Consider the following 26,386-nt stretch of genomic DNA (forward strand, 5'->3'; position numbering starts at 1 on the left):
CACCAAAAACCTGTTTGGAGATATTGGCCATTGGAATAAATCTGTTTTTTATCAAACATTTTATGCAAGAAGTATTGTACCATTCATACTATTACAAAAAGTAGCACAAATAATACCAAACAAGGCTAACCGATTTTTATAAGAGACCAGCAGTTGAATTAATATTTCAAAGCAAAATAAATAAATTAATTAATTTTATGCAATAAACGAATTTTTGCTTATAAATAGCAGCAAAATTCAGATATCGAATTCTTGATTTTTTCCGAGTTAAATTAGCCTGCCATCAACAGATTTGTGGAAATAACTAATTTTTTTTCAAACTGTCGGTTGGTCTATTATTGCGTAACTCCGTCCAAATTGTGAGATTTTAAAAATAATAAACTCTCATATCTCATCTTATCATTATACTTGTAATGTTGGGGACCGATTATACAAGTTGACTGCAGCATGATACATAGGCCGGGGACATTAGCTAGTACGATGACATTGACTTAGTTCTGCGATCGATTACGCGATTAACAAGTTACGCATAAATAAATCTGGACAGCTCTAAAAGTAAATATACGCTACATAGCATTACAAAGATATATTTTACGTAACTTTCGTTATGTGCAGAATAATTATCACAGAATTATTCGTGGGTTTGAGTTTCCTTCTTTCTTTCTTGTGCTACAATGTCTCTGTATATAATATCGCTTTTCACCTCGTATGTTTGTATTATATAATTTACATTTAATGTTCCCGTCATTCACTTAAAAACACTCCCCAAATTCCTTTGCAAAAATATGCTCCTGAGAACCTTTAATCTTCGGCATTATTATTTAGCAGGTACACTGTTTACGCATTCTACGGTAGTGACTGGCAAACGGAGTATTCAGCAGGTACACTGTTTATGCATGCTAGAGTACTGACTGGTGAACGGAGAGTGAACTTGAAACCATCGTAATGCAGCCTATCGGTCCCCAGCATTAAAAGCCTACTTATCATAATTATCAAATTACCTGATCTATTTATATTCCAATAGGCGCAACAATTCTGGGTCGTAAGGTACAAATTTCTCGTCTTGTATTACAAACGACTGTTTTACTATAGTTGTGGATGTGTTTTAACCCTGTAAATTGTCTTTTTTTAGTAAAATTCTTCTCGTGGATGTGTTTTAACCCTGTAAATTGTCTTTTTTTAGTAAAATTCTTCTCACCCTACTCATGAAGACTCCCCTCATTTGTTCGTCAACATGCTTCACGTGTCATTCCTGAATGTGAATATCTCGGTAAAATGATCTTGGATCAAAGCGCGGCACTTCTTCGTTTACTGGAATGCGGAGACATAATTCTTGCTAGTGCAGACCTCAGATCTGTTAAACGAAGCCCCGGCAACCCCCTGCCATTCTGTGGCTGTCTTTCTTTTCACACTCCATTTATATCGAAAACCCACCCAGCAGACAGAGACAGAGACAGAAGTCGTAACCCAACACAAAACGTAATAACAAGTTTTTGTGGTTCATTTCAAATAATAAATGCTGACCGATAATATAACATTAAGCCTATTCGACAGTCTACAGATAGGCACTGACATCATAATGCGCACAAGATTTAGAGTAAACAGTGCAATGTGCATGTGTTGGAATTATTGTTGGGACATGAATGTTTGTTATTTAGTTAACAGTGTAATACGTTCTGTTTTAACGTCTGTGGTGAATGACCTAAAATCAATTATTTCATGGACGAAAAAATTTGGACTAAAATTGAACTCAGAGAAATCACAGGCAATTATAATGGGACGTCAACGACTTTTAAGTAAAGTAAACACAGGTGACTTATCTCCTGTTAAAATGAATGAAACTATTATCCCTTACAGTGGTAGAGTAAAAAATCTAGGAATTTATATGGACAAAAACTTAAGTTGGAATACTCAAATCACACACACATGTAAAATATTTTTTATGAAAATTCACACACTAAAAAGAATTCGAAATTTCCTTCCGTTGGTTCTCAAGAAGAATTTAGTGCAGTCGCTCTTGTTGCGTCATTTTGATTACTGTGACATTCTCTACACTGACCTTAACATGAGACTGACAGACAGACTACAGCGTGTTCATAATGCATGTGTTCGATTTATTTGCAACGTCCGTAGATCTCATTGTATCACACCTTCACTAAATATGCTGTCCTGGGTCTGTCTCAAAGAGCGAAGAACTATTCGCTCTCTCACTTTACTCTTCAATATTCTTCAAAACTCTAGCCCTAGCTACTTAGCTTCTCGTTTTCAACATTAGTCCTCATACCACGAAATAAATACTCGCTCACAACACCATATCACACTTTCCATTCCTAAACACAGAACATCCTTCTACTCTTCATCTTTCACCGTCTCTGCAGTTCATCTCTGGAACTCTCTATCACAACATGTCAGAGACTGTCGGACATTGTCTACTTTCAAAAATAAACTAAAATTGCACTTTTTCAATTCAGATTCCTTTCAGTTATAAGCCCTTTTCTCTGCGATAGTTTTGTAAAAATAGGCTATATATATTTCTTTTCCTTCCTTTCCCCTTTTTTTTGTTCTCTTCATCAGCCGATGAATTTATTATCATACCCTTTTTATTGTGAATTTTATTTAATTTTCGTATTTCTTTTCTTTTTTATTATTATTTTATTAGGGCTACGTTCCATTTTGTTATATTCATCCTTACGCTTTCCATATTAACTATTTGTACTAAATGAGTTGCTTTTATTATATTCCAATGTATTTTAATTTCTTTTTTCTATTATGGTATTATTTTGATGTTGTTTAGTGTCGCTTTCATTATGCTATTATTATTTTTTTTTGTAATATGTTAGTATTCTGTTCTTTAACTTTTTGTTAAATTTTCACTGCTTGTATATTTTGTGACCTGGTAGAGTGTAAGAGAAGGCCCTGTGGCCGTAACTCTGCCAGTATAAATAAATTATTATTATTATTATTATTATTATTATTATTATTATTATTAAAAACTAGTGAATGGGATCAAAATTTCTAAAAACATATGTATAATGCGTAAATATGCACTTTCATTTTTGTTCCAAATTTCTTATGTCATTTCACTTCTTTTTTGCACTGTTAGTAACTAACAACATTTTCAAATTGGTTTCTGTGAGGTTTCTGCGCTTGTCAGTCAATATGTTTTGTAGGCAGAGAATGACCTCTTTAAGTACATCGCAAGACGTTATGGGTCAAACTTGAATGAACCTTTTTCTGTTAATTAGTTTTTTCTTTCTCTTCCTTCTTCACTCCTGATTCCTGAAGCTAAAATAAGGGACATAAAAATAGAGAAACTGAGGTGTCCACTCAAAACCATTAAAACATGCATTTAAACTGAATGTAATGCATATTATATGCATGATTATGCTAAACATTGCTTACATATGCATTATGCATGCAAATATGCACGGAAAAATTGCACATATTTGGAACGGTGTCGTGTATAGTTCCTGGGGTAGTTCAGTCGGTAGAGCATTCGTGCGCTAAGTGAAGGGTCCCGGTATCGATACCCGGCCCCGGAACAATTTTTCCCTTGAAATTATTCAAGCCTGCTTCACAGGGAGCTTCTACCTGAAACACAGATTTGCATAATTATTCGTTACTGTGGTTACGTTAACAGAAAACCACAATTTAAGTCATACAGAATTGTGTGCACTCAAAGTTGGGTTTTTTGGCGTCTTGTCACCCCATTTGAGTTGTGTGGATATCAGGGGCGGCTTTCGAAGGGGGACTGCGGAGCTGCAGCACCCCCCGGAGATTTGTGGCTCTTCTCTCGTTTTATGTTGTGAAATACATTTATTATATAGTCTCTATTTAGCGGCTCGATTTTTTTTTTTTAATTTCGCTCTCATTGACATGCACGCAATCGTTAGTGAAGTCACTTCCTCCCCTGGTGCTGCCAGAGCGAAACCAGAGACAAGGACTATAGGGTGAAGCCACTTCCTCCCCTGGAGCTGCCAGTTCGTCTCGGAAGCTTTGCGCGTTAGTTTTACCCCTCCCCCTGCTGCCCCTGGCCATGAATCCAGAGTTTCCAGGAGCTGCAAAATTTGCAGCAGTTCGTCAGTAGCGCGCAGTTTTAAATACATTTTCTTTAATGTTGTGAGTGTAACAAGTGCAACAATGTTTAATTCTGTACAATATTTAACAATTCAGGAGAAATATGAACTTAAGTGCCCATCAGTTGAAACTCATAATGGAAAGAGCCGCTAAACAAAATACAAAGGCTCGCATATTTTTTTGCTAATTTATCCAGTATCCCTGCTTTCTTCTCTCGATCTCCATACAGTCTGTATTAGATTATTGTGTTTCAAAGACAATTCCATCAGCTGGGGCAACAAGATGGAGTTTTAAATAAGAACAGTAAATGTTGTTCATGAGAAGGAGCAATTGCTAGAATGTTTTCAAACCATAATGGAATCTGAAACATCTAACAACATCACAATAAATGAGGCAAGCGCCCTGGTGCGTACTCTTGAAGATCCTGAATTCAATTTCTGGCTCAGATTTTTCATTTATTGATGTATCATGTATATATATTATACAACCAACTACAACATCGTCAGACATTTCTAAGGTTCAAATCTGCATATAAAAAATTAAATTATGGTTTATTTAACGACACTTGCAACTGCAGGGGTTATATCAGCGTCGCCGATGTAACGGAATTTTGTCCCGCAGGATTCTTTTAAATGCCAGTAAATCTACTGACATGAGCCTGTCTCATTTAAACACACTTAAATGCCATCGACCTGGGCCGGGATCGAACCCGCAACCGAATATGCTACCGAGGCTGACTCTGCATATCAAGCTTTGTTAAAGCCATACAGACAATACGGAACATTGCACGTTGAGCAGCGAGATCTGTGAAAATGAAAACCCTAAAAAGCGTCGTAAGGTCGAAGGGATTCAGACAAGGGTTGCGGCAGCCAAGGAAGTGTGTGACCTCATTATTACACAAGCTAACACACGATTCCACTTCATAGATCATCTGATATTATCTTCTCTTCTGTGTCAAGAAAAATTTGAATGCTACAAAGCTCATTTCCTGAAAATGACCTAAATGTATGTGTGAAGCTTTTCCCAATGCTCGATAAAGACAAACTAAAAATGGAACTCACTGTGTTGTATCAGAGACAAGAATTCAGAAATATCAGTGACGCAGTCAAGCTCTTGCAGTTTCTTCTATCTGAGAACTTGCAGGCCTCATTTTCAGAAGTTGTGGAACTACTACTCATAGCTATCACCATACCAATGACAACTTCCGAACCAGAACGCTGCTTTTCGTATATGAAGAGAGTAAATTCCTATTTTAGCAATACGATGAGAGAAGAGAGACTGACGCATTAGCTATGTTTTCCATTTAAAGACTATGTTAAACGACATATCGGATTTTAATAAGAGGATGATTCAAAAGTTTGCAACCTACAAGACAAGGCGCATGGAACTAATCTTTAAATAAAGTAAGTTGCTTGGTTTATTTTTGTATGTAGCCCCCCTTAATTCAATACCCACGAGCCGCCACTGGTGGATATACTGTAAAGGGAAGAATTGTGACGGTGTCCTGGGGTAACTCAGTCGGTAGAGCATTCGTGCGCTAAGCGAAGGGTCCCGGGATCGATACCCGGCCCCAGAACACTTTTTCCCTTGAAATTATTCATTATCTACATTGTTGTTAATAAGATCAAACAGCAATATACTAGCAAGTTGGAAGGTAAACAAAAACAGTTTTAGAAAGGAGATTAAATTTAAAGTGCATCTATTACAAAACAGAATAGGCTAAATGAACAACTAACAATAAAAAAACAACAAGCAAAAAATAAATCAAGAATGGGAGACTATAAAATGTAGCATTGAGAAAGCAAGATTTGAAGCATTAGGAATAAAATGTAAAATGTATAATATAATGAAAGGTCTAAGAATATTGAACGAAAAGTTAGAGAGAGAAATAAAAGAAAAAAATTAAGCCTATCGCAGATATTTACGGAACAAGACACCAGAATTAAGAGTAGAAAAAAAAAAACGAACAAAATTAAATCACCAATCGAGAACATAAGAGAGCACATAGCGTGAGTTGGGACAAATACATAGGCCTAAGCTTAATATATTAGGTACACCCTTTGACACAGAAAATGGTCTCTGTCTTGTAGCGTGAATTTGTCTAATAAGAAGAGGTTTTGGACCTCCCGACGAGAATCGTCACGAAACTTCCTGAAATGGACAAGCATGAGACCTTTGAGATCTATTATTATTATTATTACTATTATTATTATTATTATTATTATTATTATTATTATTATTTTACGGACGAGAACTGTATTATTTGCTGTTTGTCTATAGTGATACATGGGATGTTGCTGTTAGATTTAATGAAGTTTTGCGGCCTTTTAAATTGATGGACATAGTGTGTTCTGTCATTTTCGTTGTTATGATGGCGTTAGTTATTTTGCTGGTGCTTGGTCGATGTTCGACGTGGTTTTGAATTATATTGTTGCGTTAAGTCTGAATGTTAAGAGTGATGGCGACACTGCTACGTTGTTATTTAACTATTGATTTATTGTAGGAAAATGTAGATGTTAGTGTTCGTTATGTGAGGGTTTTCGAGGGTTTTTCTGTGAAGGTTATTATTTAGAATTGTCCCTTTAGAGGATAGCATTACCCTAATAAGAATTCTTAACATGTAAGAACAGGATATTGCAAGTTGAGCAAAAATATTTCCATAACTAAATTCTTTAAAATACCGTAGAAATTTCTTCCACGTTTGGTTGTCATTTTTACGAGTAATTAGACCTACATAATGCAATCAGTATTGCCAATTCCAAATCATGGAAAGCCATAAAGATACTGAGCTGAATCGTTAAAAACCTGTATCTTCGATTGACGAATATTATATTTTTGTCCCGTGAGAACTTAAAAAGTCGATACAATTGTATATCAACAATAGTAAATATGTAATATTCTGTAGTTAAATTGAAGCACAAATTTACTATGATTGCAAGACTGTTAAAAACAAACTGGAAACACATGTTACCACTTAGCGACAAAATTTAAAGTTTGCTATCGAATACAAAGCTATTGGAGAGAATTTGCTTCCAGAAACTGGCACAGAGTTTTCTATGTCATAAAGTTATGGAATAGATATCTTGAGCTTTATGCAACCTGGCATAAATGGAAGACTTCCATCCTATCATCACCCACTAACATAATTGTACCAACACTATTAAGCATCTTTACAGTCAATCACCAACATTCGCATATAATAATTCATCATCATCATCATCATCATCACTACAATTATACATTCCATGTGTAAGCTCATAGGCCTGTTCAGTCTTCGATCAGTCCCTGATCATAACTAGGGCTCGAATTTTTAGGTGCTAAATATCGGGAAAATATGTGACAAAAAAGAAGAATATTTGATTATGTTTCAATTATTTTATGTGAATATAAATGATGTGCAGTACTCACCAGTATAAATTATGTTGTCTCACCAACTGCTGAAGAATTACAGTACACAATGAGATTCATCCTCAAGTTGTCCGTCACAAATGACTGACGATTAACGCGGAATACTGCCTTGTATTGGGAAAAAGAGAGCCCTAGTCATTCTGAAACAACATGCACTCTGATGTTTATGAAATTATAATTGATTCCTGAATCAGCGTTATGATAACTTGCAAGGCACTCCTAAATGACACATTAATGTATATGTGTCTTAGTTAGAATACAATATTTTAGTGGTGACAGCTTTTATCGCTCGTGGTGAGAGCAGACTGCAGTTCCACAGGTCCACAGATAGGCAATTCCGAGAAACAGTTGCCAATTGTCACGTCTAAGCAACTGCACTGAACATTCGGGTGATGATTAATCTGAAATGGGGCTTTTGTTTAAAATTATTTGATGAAAACTTAATTTTTATGCGTTTTTATGTGAATATTTGGAAATAGTATTTACATAAAAATTCAAAATATGTGTTTTTACATTAAACAAATTTAAAAAATCTGCTCAGGTGACCTTGTCCGAAAATAAAAACACATTTACGAGTTTTTATTACAGTGCAAATAAAATACTTATTTACCCAAGAATCCTAGCCCTAGTCACGTGTGATCGCCGTGCAGCCCTTGTCCCTTTTCCACCTTTTGCTATACTGTATAATTGAGAAATGCACTTGTTACACAGTTTTGAAACACACAACTTCCAAGTTACCACGACGACGCTTGTCCTATCGTGTGGTTCATTTATTTGGTGAACGAATAGCCTCTCAGTATCTTTAGCAAATTCATTACAGCAGATCTAATGCCTCTAGTCTGTTGTGTTGCACTGCTCAAGGCTTCCACTCCATTTATTTTTGTTCGTCTCCGAGAGGAAAGGATTAATTTTGAAGAAGTGTTGTTTTACTGATTAGCTATGAGTCCAGACTCTTGTCGCTGTCTGGGACTCATGACAGTCATAAAAATGCGAGAGGGCCAAAGTTTAAACACAAAATGCAGATTCAGGCCTTCTACGTGTATGCTGCGAGGCCTGGGTGTAGAATATCAGTGCTCGAGACTCGAGTTACACGTAAAACAGTAGGGTCAGTCGCTCAGGGGAAACACCAGTTAACTGAAGTAGCACAACAGCTCGGAGCGACGTGGTTTAGGCCTACTCCACGTGTGTCCTGCAAACTTAGCACGTAATAGTTACAATACCAAGCACAGTTTTCTCTATGCGAAAATAAGCCTATTTATTACAAAATTATTAATTTACTACATAATTGATAATTTTGTGCTTTTAATATCAGGTTCAAACACAGTAGAAACAGTTCTATACTGCCTGCTGATTACCAAGTTTTCATTGCCAGTACAGACGATGACTTATGTATAATAAAGAGTATTTCTTTGAAATATGTAAATTGAAATATAAATGACATGGATATACTCGTATGTCACTGGTAGCGCAGGACTAGCGTGTGTTGACTGGAGTAATACTTGAGACTGGCAAAACAGAAAAACCTGAATTCCCCCCCCCCCCCGGGTTTCTCTTAAATTCACAAATTCTGTAGTATCTAAGTATCTAAGTGATGGCTACATAAAGTACCTAAGTGACGACTACATAAAGTACCTAAGTAACTTAGGGTGCTATTCATAGACATTTCGCTAGCCCGCGCTACGAGCGTGCTATACTAGCCCCGGCTATCGACTGGTTACTTGTACACGATTCATATCATATCATATCGCTGTCACTGGTTCAGACCTGGAGAACTGTAGCACCTGAGAGCGACTTCTTTCCTCCCCTTTCTTACCCCTCCCACCTTTTTTTACCTGTGCGGTCACGGCGTTCTAGTTACGCTCGGCTGCATCAACATTCATTCTCGCGGCGGAAGTCGATCATCCCCAATAGAAGTGGAGTGAGGCTGACGTCATAGTTCCCCTACTTGCGAGTTCTGCAGGTCTGCACTTGTTTATGAATACGAAAAACGTTAGTTCGCTGATCATCCACCGGAAGCCCGCGCTAAGAATGTCTAGGAATACTGCGTGACGACTACATAAAGTATCTAAATATCTAAGTGATGACTCATAAAGCCATTGACATTGAATAGAGGGCTGCAAGATCCTCTAATGAGTATTATATATATATATATATATATATATATATATATATATATATAATTGGTTAGGCAAAATATACCTGTAAAAATGAGGATTTTTAATCTCATCTGGAAGAAGACTTCCAATTAAATGATAAGCCTATTCTTTAACTTTAAAAGTTGTCATAAAATTTATTTCATGTATTTCTTTTGCACCAAAGTTTCCCACTTGGAATTAGGTGTTTTACTGTCTTATGTTATTTAAAAAGTATGTTGATGACAGATTTACTCCTATCAGTAAGTTTTTTAATTGATTTTGAGGGCTCTTGAATCTCAGGAGGAACAAATTTTCCAGTTTGGCCCATTAACCCATTTTTTTGCATTGCATTTATTGCATAGTTTATTCATTTTACCTATTTGAATACAATTCAAATGGCCATAATTAATATTTGGATCATAATGGAATGTAAGGCAACATATTATTACTGAATACTAAACCACTACATTCTCGTTCTTCGTTAGTTCTCTGGGAACGTTCAGAGCTGTTTCCTCTTCATCGAGCCTGGTAAGTTCGAACTCTGTTATCGGCAAGTCGATCAAATTCTTCGATTGCTGTTGGTCGAGCCGCTGAAATAATTGCAATTTTAGTTCGTAAACGAATATCCCGTTCTTCTTCATTCTTATTACAGCCGTGTCGCTATTATTTCCTGCAGCCAATCACGTTGTCATACATTCAAGCGCGCGCGAATTGTCATTGGCCGCTGATGACGTTATGCACTTCCACTGCTACCGCATTTACGAATAGTAAACAGTTGTTAATTAATATACTGTCCTAGGCCTACTCGGCGGCAAGCAGTAATAGAACGTGCAACAACGCTTAAAACGTAAACAAAGAGGAGAGGCCACGCCAGGATTAACAGCGACACGGCTATAAAACTCCGATTTTTTTTTACTCTCAGTCAGAAGTGTTTGGGGATAATTAAGAGTTTTGTTTTGGCATTTTGAAATAGGCTACTTACTATACACTGGTAAAAAGAATAGGCCTAGCTACCTAACGTTAACGTATAGAACCTTTTTTCAGAGACTATCCGAAGTTATCAATCTCCAACTTAAGTTATACCTACTTATTCACTAAAATGAACGAAGCACAAATCGAATTCAAAGCACCACACGCACTACCGCTTCTCTAGGAAGCAGCGAAGACTGAATGCTGTCTGCCATGATTCTCCGTAAAGTAGGGCACAACCGTGCAGTCATCTAATAGCCTACATATAAAACATTCAAATTGGGACATATAATTTATTAATGTCCAACCTAGACTACAAAATAAGGTGCAACTCTGATATCCTCCCATACCATACACGGGGAAAAAAAACGTACTTAATATATGAAAATAACTTCAAATTATAACACATCACTCTAGAGACACGCTGTCTTCATTGAGAAAGTTTACACTTAATGGGTAACAGTTCTGTATAATGCACAATTGTTCATACTGGATAATTAGCAAAGTAACATATTTAGAATGACTCGTAGCTTGTGGCCATCCAAAACTCTGACCTCCAGCCCACTGTGTGTGAGTCCTTACATGCTCGATTACTTATGGCTTATAATTAACAACACGTATCTCAGTCATAACAATCCAGATCAAACTATAAAGTAATTACACAATTAAAATACAACATTTGGTCCAGGGAATATCAGGTTTTGGTACCAGGATAAATCGCTTAATATGTTTCTTAATTGAAGTTGGAGTCGACGCATCATTTTATAACAAAAGACCGTCAGTCCAGTTGATACTAATGTGTGAACTGTAGGTGTAGGAATGTTGTTACTTTACTAATAGATATTAGTCCTGGACTGTGGCCAGTTTGCAAAAAAAAAAAACTGTTGCAAACCATGGTTTAAGTATGAGATTGGATTGGTAATTATAATCGAAATATATCTAATGATTTGTATTGTAATGTTCTGTTGGTAGTACTTTGACTGTTGTATCGTTGTTGAAGACACTCCTGATTCATTTTGTAAGTAGAAATGGATCAAGATAATGCTTCAAGAAAGAGGAAAGTGAATACTGTAAATTACAAGAAGAACAGGAACTTTAGCAGGATTGAGAGAATTTTCAAACAAGAAGATAGGAACACATGTAAATTTTCGTTTTGCGAAGGAATTTTACAATGCTATATTTGTACGAATCAAATTTCTGCATGTTTAAAGAACAAAACTAAAATGCTTTCAATCATTTGTTATCATAATTTATTGCTCTCTTAAATTGGCTGAGCATATTGGGAATTAAATCAATGGCTTTTCCAAAACACGCCATGAAATGTTTCATATAAAACTATTTTTATCTCGAAATGGAAGCAATATTGCATTAAAAGTTTTTGTTTTAAATATGTCACAGAATAACCCCCTGAAAGTAATGACATTATTTACGGTTCACTCTGTATATGTATATATATATATTTATTTAAAGATTGTATTGTAGTTATGTATCGAGTTGTCGTAAACATATTAAGAAAAAAAAATATATAGGCTATATTTTTCCAAATGGGCTTAAGTCTAGATTTTGAGAACTTACAACATAAGAAGAAAATCATTTTATTGTCATTTCTATGTTATATGGATACCTTATTGTCACATCTATTGCATCACATTGCTAATAAAGTCATTTATTGAATATGAGCAACACAGAACAGTTTTTTCAGCTTTTCTCAAATTTAACATTTTTGGACTATGGCCCTTCTGGAAAGGAACGACTCAAGATGCTCCTCTTCCTATTAGAAGCTTTCTTTGCCATTGCTATTCTCCTTTTGACTTCATAGCAGCAGCTCATGTTACTATTATGGTACACCCGAAGTATCTGAAGCTGTCCACTTGTTCCACTGCCTCATTTCGAATTCGCACGTGCACTTTCCTAATTGAAGGGTTCAGAACCATAGTGGGACAAGCGCCATTTACTAAAACCGTAGAAAACAAAGGTTAAAATGAACTTATCATCATAATTCAATGGAAACATATAGCAAGTAATATAAAGTATACACATTCAGACTAAATGATATGTCAATCTTCATGAAACTATGGTATTCACTTCAACCCTTGCTTTCTCCGTTTTTAACAAATGGCGCTTGGCCCACTATGGCTCTGAACCTTTCAATTTTTCTTACGATAACCATGATCTTCGTCCTGTTTTCATTTATGTTCATGCCATACTGCTCTCAGCTGTAATTCCTACAAGTTAATTTGTTTATTTTTCTTTTATTGCAGGTAGGTATCGCCGACTTCTTCCCGTCTGACAGAGCACCGTTCCTATGTGCTTGACAATTCACCGCCATCAATTATTACACATTCTGCTGGTGCAAGACATTACCTGCGTCCTTCTCGTGTTCTGCCTACAAAGAGCTGCAAAAAGTAATTTTCATTTAGCCGTAAATCCGTATGTACTAACTTATCTTCCAATAATTACAATTTCCGACAAGTGTGACAAATAAGCGTGAGTGAACGAAGAATTAACAGGTATTCTATGTCATTTGTTTAATCTAAGGAGAGGTGAAAGTAAGTCCATTACGACAAAAGTATGTACAAACTCTGGAGAAAGGCTTCAGATCAGAGAACTCAGTGGGTTGATTGTCAGCCAGGAGTCACTTCAGATGTAGGCTTACGAATCCATCAGGTATAATATTTTAGAAAAATTCACGACTGGTAGATGTTGGAAACAGCAGATTGAATAAAAATATAACTATCATTACGAACTGGAAAGTTCAAGACAGTCACAAAAACAGCTTAAAATCTGTATTTGGTTAGCCTTTTTTGCTAAGCTATGAGTTATAAACGAAGTGGATCTTTCTGATTTTCTTCTTCCCTTATTCGTAGGTCTTTAAAACATAATTATGTAATTTCAAGGGAAAAATTGCTCCGGAACCGGTAGAGTTTCCGAGACCCTTCGCTTTGCGCACGAATGCTCTACCGACTGAACTACCACAGGAACCACACACGAAACCGTCACAATTCTTCGCTTTATATCCAGACAGCTCAAATGGATTGACAAGACGCCAGAACCCAACTTTGAGTGCACACAATTCTGTGTGACTTAAATTGTGGCTTTTTGTTAACATAGCTACAGTAACGAATATAGCTCAGACGGTAGAGCATTCGTGTGCTAAGCGGAGGGACAAGGGATCGATACCCGGCTCCGGAACAATTTTTCCTTTGAAATTATTCAAGCCTGCTTTACAGAGAGCTTCTACCTGAAAGCCAGATTTGCATATTAATTATGTGAGCTTAGGCTATATAGACATTTCGTCTTCCACCCGAACGTGTCATCTGACGAGTAATAAAAACAAATGGTAAATTTTAGCGACTTAAAATTACAAATTTACCACTTATTAAATTTAGAATTTTATAGCACTTTTAATGTTAGAATTTAAATGTTGCAGCGTTTTGGGATAAACATTTTTAATGAAAAGTATGATGGTAGAAATTCAGTGTCATCATTATGTTAATAGGTGCATTTTCTACATTTTCCATTTAGAATTCTTGACAATAATAAGTAAGAAAAGGAACATACAAAATTACAGTGGAATTCTGGACATTAACATTAGATTCCTTTGCTTTGTATTCGAGCTCTGAGAAAGTAGCTTGCCACTTAATCCCACGTAGTTCTGTGTTTTTAAAATGGAAGCTTTCTTTCTCTCTTATATATGCTCATTACTCTTTATATATTTCTCTAAATACCTATTTTTTTTCTCCTAAGCCAGCCTCCTATTACACAATTTGCATATACAGTAAGTATAAAAATTCTGATTTTCATAATCATCTGCTCGTTACTTAATACTCATCTTATCCCGACCCATCTTGTCAATCACAGTCACCCGCCACCACATACAATTTGTGAGTGAACAAAGAATCCGCATTTTTAACTCAATGTCGCATTTTATCGCGAATTTAAAAACTACAATCATAGGCTACACTTAATATGCTTTTAAACCTATCATTACTTGTTTTAATAGCATTTGTGCATTTTTCGCATTTATCATTTATCGTGATTGAAAAATCTACAAGCTCTTGTAATAAAGCTTATTGTTTGTATTTTAGATTGTAAATACTTTTATTATTTCACAGTGCGATTTACTGGACGAAATGGAACATTTGAAAGTTGAAATATCTTATTTCCTAATTCTGACTTGACAACATTGCCTCGACTTGGCGCAAGCGTATGAAAATATGAAATGACTGTGACATATACGATGGCTATGGTATTGACTGCAACTAGAGGGCGGGCAAAAGCCACGTGCTTTCAGACCACTCATATAAGACCATTGCACTACCTTAATATTTTGATGTGAGAAATAAATGGATGGGAAACTTTACCCGGAGCCCTCTATCCATCGACTGAGTTTTATTCATACCGTAAATCTGGACACGAAACAATTGGTTTTATTTTCTTTCCTTCAGAAATTAATCGCTCTTGGCAGTATTTGACTCTAGTTGATTAGCAAGCATGATAACTACTATGTAGACCAGGCAGGTCTAGAGCGGGTATTTCTAGCCTTTAAATGAGGTGTAACAGTGACGGAAAAAAAGGCATATGACTCGGTTAAGAGAGAAGTTTTCTACAACATTCTTATTGAATTTGGTATTCCCAAGAAACTAGTTCGATTGATTTAAATGTCTCAGTGACACGTACAGCAGAGTCCGTAAAGACCAGTTTCTGTCAGATGCTTTTCCAATTCACTGCGGGCTAAAACAAAGGAGATGCACTATCACCTGTACTTTTTAACTACGCTCTAGAATATATACCATTAGGAAAGCCCAGGATAACAGAGAGGATTTAAAATTGAACGGGTTACATCAGCTGCTTGTCTATGCGGATGACGTGAATATTTAGGAGAATATCCACAAACGATTAGGGAAAACAAGGGAATTTTACTTGAAGTATGTGAAGAGATATGTTTGGAAGTAAATTTCGAACAGACAAAGTATATGATTATTTTATTTTATTTTAGTAGATTATTTTACGATGCTTTATCAAAATCTTAGGTTATTTACAGTAGCGTCTGAATGAGATGAAGATAATAATGCCGGTGAAATGAGTCCGGGGTTCAGCACCGATAGTTATCCAGCATTTGCTCGTAATGGGTTGAGGGAAAACCGCCGAAAAACCTCAACCAGGTAACTTCTCCCGACCGGGAACCGAACCCGGGCCACCTGGTTTCGCGGCAAGACGCGCTAACATTACTCCATAGGTGTGGACTTGTATGATTATGTATCGTGTACGAAATGGAAATATAAAAATTGAAAATTTATATTTTGAAGAGGTGGAAAAATTCAAACATCTTGGAGCAACAGTAACAAATATAAATGACACTCGGGAAGAAATTAAACGCGAAATAAATACGGGAAAGGCCTGTTATTATTATGTCATCCAGTCTGCGCTCAAAAAAAGCTGAAAGTTAGAATTTATAAAAGAGTTATACAGTAATTATTACCAGTTGTACTGTATGGTTGTGAAACTTCAGAGAGGAACAGAGATTAAGGGTGTTCGAGAATAAGTGCTTAGGAAAAATTTTGGTGCTAAGAGGGATGAAGTTACAGGAGAATGGGGAAAGTTACAGAACGCAGAACCACACGCATTGTACGTTACTCTTCACCTGACGTAATTAGAAACATTAAATTAAATCCAGACGTTTGAGATGGGCAGCGCATGTAGAACTTATGGGCGAATACAGAAATCCAGTTAGAGTGTTAGTTGGGAGGCCGGAGAGAAAAAGATCTTCGGGGAGGCCGAGACATAGATGGGAGGATAATATAAAAATGGATTTGAGGGAAGTGGGATATGATGGTAGAGACTGGATTAATCTTGCTCAGAATAGAGATCGATGGCAGGCTTATGTGAGGGCGACAATGAACCTCCGGGTTCCTTAAAAGCCATAAGTAATTAAGTACCTAAGTCACGTGGCGAAGAATCTCTTTAAAGCGTATGTCTGGAGACGATTTTGTAAGCGGAAGGTCTCTAGATTCCTTCTCAAATGGTACAATATGCCTGAAGTAGACCACTGAGGACCATTAAAGTGGGGTAGAAGCTCAACTGTTCAAAATTTGAAGATTATACTGCACAGCGACATCCAATACAATATTAAGAACGGTAGATCTAATTGCCTTGAATTCAGTAATTAAATCTTGAAATCTTCAAATCAGATGAGTCAGTCTTCTCTAAAGTACATAACCGATCTCACAATGTTTCTTTATGTATTTGTATACATTCTAGTCATGCGGTTCTGCCGTAGGAAAATAAATAAAGAAGGGAACTGTCCCAGGTCGTGGAGCTTGAATTTAATGAAAATGCATATTGAAGTTAATTTTCGTTCGTTAAGATACATGGTAATATTCGTTCGTTTCGCTTTTGCCTCATTTACGAAATTTACTTGAAAATCCTTGCTACTTATTTCGCTTCTTCATAGCTCCGCGACACCGTGTCATAGCTCTCGTATTAATGCTATAACTTAGCTATTTTTTCTCTTAACTCACATTAACACAGTAGTAGTGCAAAGATAAGCCATTTAATATTGCGATCGATGTAAATAGTTTTGGTAAACTGACAAAAAAAATCACGTGAGAAGATGGTTAAGGGATGTATTTCTTCCGGATGTTAACAAAGACACACTACCACTTCTGGATTCCTGGAGTGGTCAGATAGATGACACCATATTTACTTTTGAAGGAGTAAACAATACTTTATATGGCAATACAATTCAACACAAATTAGCCCTCCATATACTACAAGATTTGTGTAACCCTTGGATGAGTATTTCTTTAGGCAATATAAAATTGTAATTCGAAGGCTAAAACAGTTTTCAGATATAAAATTATCTGTGAAAACATTCCAAACACATTGTACGATAGGGATTTCATAATGATAATATTACATTCTGTTTTGTATCAACAGTTTCATTCATCTGTCCTCAAAGACATGCTAATATACGCATGACAGAGATGTGGATACTATGAGACGGAGAAACATATGACAAAGTTTGATAATCTTTTTACAACAATGTTTTATGTTGGAAACAGTGTGTGTTTTACTGAAGAGTGTGAAAAAACAGCTTATATAAAATCTTTGTACTATTCAATGGCTCTTTGTTCCGACCATTTCATTTCGAATTCTCACTGTCATATTTAAGGTGAGTCACAAAGTTGATACATATTCTAAATTAAAATTGAATTTGTATTTCAGCAAGAGCACTCTACTAAAACCGTCTAAGGACTGGGTGGGATGTTTTGACACCCGAGTCGCATTTTTTTTTAATTAAAACACATTAAAAGCTCTGTTAAAAATAAAGCAGTTAATTTATTTTCTTAGAAAACATAACTAGTAGATAGTGTGTTGAAACACCCCACTTAATCTTTATCGTCACTTTCTGATTATTTTATTTTTATTTGCAAATGTTTTGTAGATTATTTGTGTTGGTAGTAGCCTACCGGTTTTACAACAATGTTATATGTTCCACATTTTAACTTGTAGTAGAAACAAACCACACTTCAAGACAGTAAGACAGTAAGTGATCCTCAACAATGAACCAATAAATTAAAATGTGGAACATATTTAAATATCTGTAAATAACATTGTAATGCCACACTCCACACAAAGCATTTCACTAGTATCTTCCTTAGTTCTTTTTCCAGAGGTCCGCAAAAGGAGCATCTTCTGCGGCCCTCTGGAAAAAAACTAAGGAAGAGACTAATGAAGTATTTTGTGTGGAGTGTGGCATTGTATGATGGCAGAAACATGGACATTACGACGAAGTTAAGAGAAACGAATAGAAGCATTTGAAATGTGGATATGGAGAAGAAGGGAACGTGTGAAGTGGACAGAAAGAATAAGAAATGAAGTTGTGTTGCAAAGAGTGGGTGAAGAAAGAATGATGCTGAAACTGATCAGAAAGAGAAAAAGAAATTGGGTCACTGGCTGAGAAGAAATTGCCTACTGAAGGATGCACTGGAAGGAATATTAAACGGGAGAAGAGTTCGGGGCAGAATAAGATATCAGATGATAGACGACATTAAGATATATGGATCATATGCGGAGACTAAGAGGAAGGCAGAAAATAGAAAAGATTAGTGAATGCTGGGTTTGCCGTGAAAGACCTGTCCATGGGCAGACCACTTGTGTGTATGTATGTATGTATGTATGTATGTATGTATGTATGTATGTATGTTGTAAAGCGGTAGGTTACTATAGGTATCCTACAAGCAAAACTCAGCTCAGACTCCTCGCGCCGCAAATGCTATACCCCTCTTACCCCCCTGCAGTAGGCGGGTTCTTTGATAAGCGGCTATTGGTATAGGGAAGACCAGGTAACTTGATACCTTAAGGGTGAAACCTAACCATTTTTCCCCCATTACTACAAATGCTAGTGGATTATGGTGATTTTCTAGTTTGAAGGTTGAATTTTCTTTTGCCAACTTCGTTTCGAATTTCGATACTGACAAATACTATAAATGGTAGTGATTTTGTAACCGGTATGTTGGCAGCTGAGGCAAATATCGACAATATTTGCCGGTACTGGAGTTCCATGAAATTAAAATTGTACTAGATTTCTCAGCCGGTTACTGGAAGATAGTGAAATTCGAACTTATTAATAATTAATTAATATTAGTATTAATATTAATACATAATAGTTATTTTATGTGTTGCGTTGTGGTTATAATTCAAGAATAGTCAGATAAGTACGAATGAATATAATATACTTGGGCGTGATAATGCACGTGGGTAATGGATAGAAATATTATTTCAAATTTTAATGAATTTCTTTCGTGTTTAGATTTTTATTACTATGTCAAAAAAATGAAATAGTGTTGCAGTGACTCCTCCAAGGAAGAAAATGTGTGGCATTCAGAGTACGCTTCAGAAATCTGTAGTTCACGTGTATAATGAGTTGAAGAAAGAAGATAATGAAGAAGGAATTAAGCTAACGGAGACAGGAATTACAACCAGAATAGGACAATTATTAGGAGTAAGTATTCTTAAGCATACATTTGAAAGTGGTATTCAGTTTTAGGAGTTTGCACTAATAATTTCATGATTGTGGTCAAACAAAACAAATTTTTAGGTTAGGCCTACATGTTTAATCAAGTCAGTGATTTTCATATTGCCAAACTAAATACATTTAAGATACTGTAATACTGCAGTAGGTGATAGCTTAAATACATTTACAAATTAGACGAACAAGTAATCAAACAGCACGAAAGTAAATTTCCAGTTTTCTCTTTTGGTATTAAATTAACCGTTCAGATCACAATTTACATGCCACATCGGCCGAAGAAAATACAAGTCATATTGTAATTATTAACTTGATATTGCAGCAAATATTACATGAATGTTGGCCTGTTATGGTGCTTAAAAATAATTCAATTTTATATAATAACTATATAACATACTCTATAAAGCATAGGAACGTTGACTCTGGCTGAATAATTTATTCATGACTGGTCTAAGTAATATTAAATATGGTGTTTCTTCAGAAAAGCTACCCCACCCAACGTACTTGTTAAGATATAACACTCGAGAGGACGAGGACGCACTACTGGGAAACTAACCATTTCTCTTCGTCCTGGACCTCTCGCATGTTATATTGGTAATTAGTAACACGTTTGAGGGAGGGACTACAACAATGCATTAGAATATACAGGTAAGTGTCAAAGGATTTTTGTGCTGAAAGTATTTGTGGCTGTGCACTAAAACCACGTGTTCATCACTATGTAAATATCACAGAAATCAATTAAACAAAATAAAATTATGCCTTCTTTGATGTAGCTTTTCTGGAGAATTACCTAAATATTAGCCTACTTAAACCTATCGTAGATCCAACCTAACATGTTGATCATTTTCTATTCATATAGCTGTAAATGTTGGTATCATGCATGAATTTTATGATATAACAATTTTTAGAAGTGTTATGTTATTGTTTGTTATTACAGCTTGGTTTTACTACAGCCACGAAAGTGATAAATTCACAGAAGGGGACCCCACTTGTGACACCAGGAAAACATAGACTACGTAAACATCCAGTGACTGATGCTGATGATTTTACGAAAGATGCAATTGCGAGATTTATTTATGACAAGTTACATAAAGGTAGGGAAGTTACAGGAATTATTGTGTTGATTTATGCAATGTAATTCTGATATTAGTCATATGTATAAAAATATGGCATAATTTTCATTTACTGTTACAGGGGAAGTACTAACAGCAGCAAAAGTTCTGGAACATATGAATGATGATTATGAAACATATTTATTTAGAGTATCCTTATCATCGGTGAAAAAAATTTTGAAAGAGATGAAATTTCTATGGAGCAAAGGGGATCCTTATACACATGTACGAGAAAGTGATGTTATTCGTTTTTAAGAGAATAAATAAGAAATGTGGAGCGTGAGAACCCTAAACCCGTAGTATTCTTGGATGAGACTTGGATTTTTATGAATGGTAAATTTCAATGTATTGTGAGACATTGAGTGATTGAATTTTTTACTAACAAATAGGTTAACACTTATGTGGAATATGAAATTGCAATTAATATAGGCTACTAGTAATGAATTCAGGTGGGAACAACATGTTTTGCAATTAATAGTTTCATATTATAACTAGAGGCTAGTTATAAAATTCTTGAACGGTTTTCCTGTCTTTAAAATTTTTGTGTCTCTTAGAGTGTCAATGTGAATTGCTTTTCTCTCTCTGTTTTTTAAGTAGGATCACCCACTTATTCATGAAATAAACCAGGTGAAGTTTCCAGTGACATGAATGGTGTTATTCGTAGACCAACAAATGAGGGTGGAAGATTAGATGCCAGAACGAAAGGTGGATTTATACTCGGTAAGTTATATTGATTTATATTTTACATAAATTTGGCAAGAGTAATTTTTTAAATCAGGGTACAAAAATATAAAAATTGGTGACTAAATAAAAACGTGGGAAAGCCTTTCACCAAAGAGGATCTCATGTCATGTCATGTTATGTTATGTTATGTTTTATTTTCTTTATTTAAATGCTGTGAATTCATGTGACGTAATTATATGCCCAGGTATAATTTTTATTGCAGGTGCTGATTTAATTTTTTCATGCAATTGAAAGAAAAGTCAGGACTACCATAGTGCTATGAATAGCCCTGTAGTTGAGAAGTGGGTGCAAACACAGTTGTTAACCTGAGAACATTAGGGCAATGCGTTATTGTCATGGATAGTGCTGCATATCATAGTAGACTTGTGAAAAATCAGCCAACAACAAAATGGAGGAAAGAACAGCTACTGGTGATTGCAACTGAATATAATAGATTTGTTGTACTAAATGATAAGAGTTGATGGTGTGAAATCACCTTTTGATATTACATTGCAATATTAATTTCCATACTTTACAGTCATTATTATTATTATTATTATCATTAGTATCATAACTACTACTACTGCTACTATTACTACTATTACTATTACTATTACTACTACTACTACTACTACTACTACTACTACTACTACTACTACTACTACTATTGCAACCGTTTCTCTTATTTCTCATAATTAGGCATACTTATAGATGCTACTTTTTTCTTTCAGGTGAAATTGAATCTACATAAGAATCCTAAAACAACAGAGCCTTGCCAATTACTGTTCTGAAGCGGCCTTGTCTTATGTGTTGTGTCTATATACAATTAATTCTTTCAGTTTTTTTTCCCCTTTAATGTAATGAAGTTGTTGGTTGATTGATACCAAGTGTTCAGCAGTTGATGTCATTTGTTATCTTGCACTCCAATATTTAACCTGATGATTGAAAGCTGTGTAAAGTTAAACAGTCAAGACAATGATCCATATCTTCATTGAGATTTCAGAAATGGCATGGGGAGATTCTGAAATATCAGTTCTTTGTAAATATTTGAGACAATCATGGCCTGTGATAATATGAGTACTGCCACTGTAGATTTTCAAAGAAGTTCAGTTATTAAATTAGGTGTATTATATTTACTATGTATTGTACTATATTTTTGTTTCGCTTAATTGATGAATTATATATGCTGTAAATTGAATAGTAGTCTGTAGGCCTATAGCTTAACTGATGAATTGTATGTGCTGTAAATTAAATAGTAGGCTGTATACCACAAGTGATGAATTGTTTATGCTTGTAATGTGAAGTAATTTGCATGATATTTATTATCAATTTCTGTATATTTCAACTGATTGAATTGTTTATACTTTTAAATTGAATTAACTTGCTTGCTATGTATTATATTTTATAGCTTAACTGATGAATAATTGTTTAGGTTTGTCAATTTAATAATCTGAGTGCCATGTACTTCATATTTTTAGTGGAGCCACCAATGTAGCTTAGTCGGTAGACTCGTTGGCCTGCAAATTCAGAGCTGCACTCGAGGGTAGTTTGGATCCCCCATTTGATCTGATTAGTTGGTTTCTTCTGAGGATTTTCCTCCATCGTGGAGTGGATGCCGGATGGCCTATTGCAATTTTTTTCATTTGCTTTAGAATCATTCCGATTTTTGTTACCACATTGTCATGTTCTGATCTTGTTATTCTTTTAACAGTGTGGTAAGATGCAGGTATAGATAACCTTACAGTAATTTTGCTACCTTTCAGCTACCTCATTACCTCCCACTCCATAAAGTTCATGGATCCACGGAAGTACCAGTCGTCGATGTAATTCGACCATTTTGCTTAAAATATTAAAACACTGTAAAATATTGAGATTTCATGCTGTTACGTCCAATACTGCAGCAAGAATATCTGATTTTGAATCTGATAGTATGACAGCTTTCTCAGATTTATGAAGTCGATACTGGAGATTTTGTAAGCTTAAAAGTGTATCTAAATTTTCACTATCAAAATTAGTCAGTGTTTGAAGTTAGTTAGTTAGTTAGTTAGTTAGTTAGTTAGTTAGTTAGTTAGTTAGTTAGTTAGTTAGTTAGTTAGTTAGTGGCGTTTAAAAAGGGCGCGTCAGCTACTACGGCTATTTGCGCCTTTATCTAAAATCTTTCACTAAACACAAACACAATACAATAACCAGAATGTTTAAAAAAACTAAAAAGCGTTGTCACGGTTAAAATGGTGCAAACAAGTGTTTGAATATAATTCCCTGTAAAAGGGAATATACTGGTATTGTACTACAACACCACTACATCTATGGCTTGGTAAACAGGATCCATCTATAAAAAAATACTGTATGTAGTCACTCACTGACCAGATCATTTATCGTTTCTAATGATTTTTAAAATGTCTGGAGAAGTATCACATTTCTTAACATCATCTGTTAAAGTTAACTTATATACTATTCATTTTGAAATAACTTGGGATTGTGTTTTATTAGTAAAGTTTCCCTTAATTGAGCAAGTTTGAGTTCTCCAAGTAGAGTCAAAAAGTCTGTTGGGATTTTGGCTCAGTTTATTAATATTTGTGGACTGTGATTTTTTGTTCTAGAGAACCATATTATCTGCAAATGATGAGATTATCATAAGATCTATTTCATTAGTTAGACCATCGACATTAATATTGGAAAATGTATTTCTGAAAACAACAATGTGGGAAGCCCAGATGAATCTGTCTCTATTTACATATTTGTGACAATGAATCAAATAATCAAGTCACAGGCCCAGTGTAACACTTTATCATGGACACCCTAAGTTTGCAATTTCTTAAGTGATTTATATCTACAGAGCCATATGATACTTGAAAATAAATTAAAATTGTTAAGGTGTTTTGTTTTCTGTTTAAAATATCTTTAATATCTTGACTAAAATTTAAAATCTGTCCATTTGTTGAATGCAATTCTCTAAAGTCAACTCAATAAGATGAAAGTTAGTTACTAGATTCCAGGAACCAGTTCAATCTATGAAATCATCTCTTCCATAATTTTGGCTATCATACTAGTAAGTGGTATCTGTCGATAACTCGAAAAGATATTAGTTGAATAATTGCTTTTCAAAATTGATGTTATGATAGATTTTCTCCAGACAGATATTGTATTTCAGATGAGATTACAAGATAAAAGTAGTGAGTTTGCTTGTTTGCCAACATGTTTAAGAAAATCAGCATGTGTATTGTCTGGACTTGGAGATGTTTTGGATCTTATGTTATTAAATTAATAGTAATATTCAGTTCTTGATTAAATATTGTTACATAAAGTACATAGTAGATTTAATATTTCTTTCAGTTTTTCCTTAATAGTCTGACGTACACAGATAAAACTAACAACCACACCACCAACTAATCTAATAGAAATTAAAATATAATTAAATGTAGAAAAAGTAATTAAAATTATAAATACACGTAATAAACCATAACCCCCTAATTTCAACAATATACTATTTTATTCCCTTTTACAGCTTGTAGATAATTATTAATTATAGTTATTACTTATTAGCATAATATTTATTGAACTTATTGGCTATTTCACTTCGTTTGAAAGATGTTATTGTGTACAAAAAGCATTTTTTGATGATCGTTTCATGCTGTATGTTGTGTATAAATCTATGATTTCTGGCCATCTGTTCTGTGTAATCCATCTTTTGTATAGAATTAATAAAATACTCTTTTGGTAGTAATTGTTTTATTAATTGAGTATTTAATTTTCACCAGCTCACATTTCTTGAATCATTTGTTTTTTCTTATTTAAATTTAGGACACAAGAGCCAAAAAGAGACTTCACAGTTATGTATCATACATTTTTTCAATGACAGACGTGGAGTTGCAGAAATAATAAGTGTAAGTGTAACATTATTAAGCAATTTACAAACAAATGAAATCTTTAAAAAGGTATCTAGAAGTGAAATTACTTATGGCTTTTAAGGACCAAAATTATTTTTGTAAGTTGATTTATTATTATTTCAGTTTTAGCCTAGTTGTATTATCCATTTCCTTACTAATTTCAAAAGATAATCAGAAGTTCATTCGAATTCCAACCAAAAGTCAATTGGTTATTAATTTATCTACCTTTAGGAAGTACAGTATATGTACGCTGGAATCTTTGAAGTGAAGTGACAATAATTTAATTGGTCTTGGAACAGATTTGATTCTTGAATATTATATACTATACTTTGTTGTATATTTACGTATAGTAACCTATTAATGCTAATACTAATAATAATGTAAAGGAATAAAAGAATAGAACATAGCAATACATTTCTCATTATTATTATTATTATTATTATTATTATTATTATTATTATTATTATTATTATTCTCATTATTATTGAAACTATTTAGAATAACCTTCCAACATTAAGGTAAAGTACGGTGAGTAAAGAAGTCATTCAGTACATAGGATCGTGATTTTACTACATGTGGTGATATCTGGTAACAGTTGGCAACACTGACAAGGCGGAAATATTTGCTGTTTGGGAACTGAACTTACGTGATCCTCACTATATAGCTATAACGGCTACGGTTGCGGACATGTGCACTCAAAGAGCAGCTGTAACAATAACCAATTAAGTGAATATAGGTAACATTACAAGATGTCAACATCGTCTCTTTATAAGTCACAATCGGTATCTATCTTCACTGGAACTGTCCTCATATTTAAATTTTAAATATTTAAATTAAATTAAATTAATATTTAGTATAAAACGCTATGTGACTTCCTGACTCTGTAGCAATAACACGTGTTCAGTTCAGCACAAGAAGATAATACGTGCGCATGCGCATAGTGTTGGTGGTGTTATTGGAGACGGGGAGAATGCTGGGAAAGGGAGCATACGTTATCTGCGCGAGACAGTCACGCCCGCTGATTTCTGCGCACTGAGTTTT

The 26,386-nt window shown here is 34.9% G+C and overlaps 1 protein-coding gene and 1 long non-coding RNA gene across 4 annotated transcripts in view; both read left to right on the forward strand.

Moving 5' to 3' along the window:
* Positions 1-26,386, forward strand: part of Poxm (Pox meso) — a 438,127-nt gene that overhangs the window by 300,340 nt on the left and 111,401 nt on the right. The gene's annotated exons all lie outside the window — the stretch shown is intronic.
* Positions 18,983-25,713, forward strand: LOC138700186 (uncharacterized). 2 transcript variants are annotated; one of them, XR_011332294.1, is made up of 6 exons: positions 18,983-19,596; positions 20,561-20,717; positions 20,818-21,068; positions 21,330-21,455; positions 21,682-21,889; positions 22,190-25,713. It is a non-coding gene; the product is annotated as an uncharacterized lncRNA (long non-coding RNA). The 2 variants fall into 2 exon arrangements; XR_011332293.1 differs by lacking the exon at positions 18,983-19,596 and having other exon boundaries at positions 20,210-20,717.

Source organism: Periplaneta americana, chromosome 5 (assembly GCF_040183065.1).
Source record: "Periplaneta americana isolate PAMFEO1 chromosome 5, P.americana_PAMFEO1_priV1, whole genome shotgun sequence".
Lineage (NCBI taxonomy): Eukaryota > Metazoa > Arthropoda > Insecta > Blattodea > Blattidae > Periplaneta > Periplaneta americana.